The sequence below is a fragment of the Phyllostomus discolor genome, chromosome 1 (assembly GCF_004126475.2).
Source record: "Phyllostomus discolor isolate MPI-MPIP mPhyDis1 chromosome 1, mPhyDis1.pri.v3, whole genome shotgun sequence".
Classification (NCBI taxonomy): domain Eukaryota; kingdom Metazoa; phylum Chordata; class Mammalia; order Chiroptera; family Phyllostomidae; genus Phyllostomus; species Phyllostomus discolor.
Window position 1 is genome coordinate 48669213 of NC_040903.2, and position 2077 is coordinate 48671289.

The window sequence follows — 2077 nt, forward strand, 5'->3', positions numbered from 1 at the left end:
AAGCTAAACTAGGGAGAGAGAACCAACTGATGGTTGCCAGGTGGGAGGGACATTGGAACACTAGGCAAAAAAGGTGACAGGGTTAAGAACTACAAATTAGCAGTTACAGAGACGTAAAGCACAGCATAGGAAACATAGTCAATGACATTGTAATACTTGTGTATGGTGTAGGGGGAACTAGACTTATCAGGGGGATTACTTCTTTGTCAGTTATAGAAATGTCTAACCCCTCTGCTGTACACCTGAAACTAACATAATATGGAATGTCAGCTATAGCCGAGAAAATAAAACAAAATAAAATCCTAAGTGACATTACCTCTAAATGTTTAAATAAACTTTGAATGTCACTGAAAAAAACAAAGAGATAATGTCACTGACATACAGTCGTAAGGTGCCTTGCAGAATCTTGGTTCCTCAACCTGGGGAGATCACTCAACTGCAGTGACAATGACACCAGACAAGATGATGCCAGGAACTAATTAGACTAAGAAAAACCTCTGAAATTTGCATGAGAGCTAACCAATCAGCTTCACCTATGACCTCTACCCCCCTACTCTTAATCTTTGCCTTTTAAAAACCTTTGATTAAAACCATTGGGGGGTTCAGAGTTCAAGTGCTAGCTCACCAGTCCCTGCTGATAAACTTCTTTAATTTCTTTAGTGAAAAAATTTGGTGTTCAGTGTTTGGCGCTGCTGTACAAGTGGGTGGACCCTCATATGTTTGGTAACAACTAGGATTTTTTTTAAGTGACCGAAAGTGCATCTAAAATATCTTAAACAATTAAAAAATGTCTCAAATAATTACACCATCTCCATTCTTTTGACAAGGAATCTTTTTATGTGTTGCACTTGTTAGTCCTGGATGTGCCACCTAGAATCACTGTACCCACCTTGCTTGTGAGAGGATCTAGCCTGGGGACAAAGTCCAAAGTTAGGAGGAAGTTGCCTCTTATGTTATTGCAATTTTAAAACAAAAATGTCTTCCCAACACCCTTAACTTAGAAAACTGGAATTGTCATGACTGGCTTAAGATGAGATTTCCCTCTAAGAGTCTTAGCGAAGCCTCACTTGAGTCTTAGAATAGCCTCATCTGAAGGACATAGGACATCTATGAAGGACATCTGAAGGACTGTGTGTGGGGGGTTGAATATTCAAATTAAATAGGGTTATGTTCAAAAGATGGAAGTGCAAACATGGATATTAGGTGGGCAACCTTCAGGATCTGCTATGTGGTCACATTCTATGTCCAGAGCACTGACATAGCACCAGAGCACCAAGGCCAAGCACCTTCCCATAGAAGGCACTCAAAGAATGCTCCTGTCTGTCCCACCACCCCAATCAATATAAAGGGGAGACTAGGGAAGATGAGAGAGTTTTGAGAGATTTCCAGGTGTGTAAGAGGAGCTCTTCCTTCTCTTTGTCTTCTGATCTTCAACAAGCTGTTAAAATGATAGAGTGCTCATTGTGATTGGAGCCTGGAGAAAGAAGAAACAGGGAGACAGGATGCTGAGAGAGGAGGTACCAGTGAGGCAGCCTGCTTTCCCACCATCTGCTGTGGCAACAACCCTCTAACCTACTGTAAGTCTAGTGGACACTGCAGGAGACAACCAGGCATAGTTGTCTCACCACTACTCCACCTGCAAAGGGCTGGCATGAGGTGAGGTGATCCCAGCAACAAGTGGCTGTGAAGTGTGCCCCTATTATAGGGGCTAAGGAGTTTTGAAGGGCTTGGTCTTGGTCCCAAGTGAAGTTCCCCGTGTTAGAGAGCTGTGCAGTAGGGAGGCTCCTCAGCATCTCCCTGAGAGAGGTGGCCTTGCCACCCAGCTGGCATCCATACTGCTAATAGAACATTGGTGATGAGGTATGGGCAGGGTTGGACTGCTACCTCATCCAAGGTAGACAGACATGAAAGGTAGACATCCAGTGCCCACCACATTTCTCTTCCCCGTCAGCAACAAACCCTGGAAGAGGAAAGGGGAGGTATATGACATCCTCTCTGTGAGACTATGCTTCTCACACCCACTCCAAGCTACTTTGGTCAAAAATTTCATTTATAAATACATTGGCTGGAAGAGAGG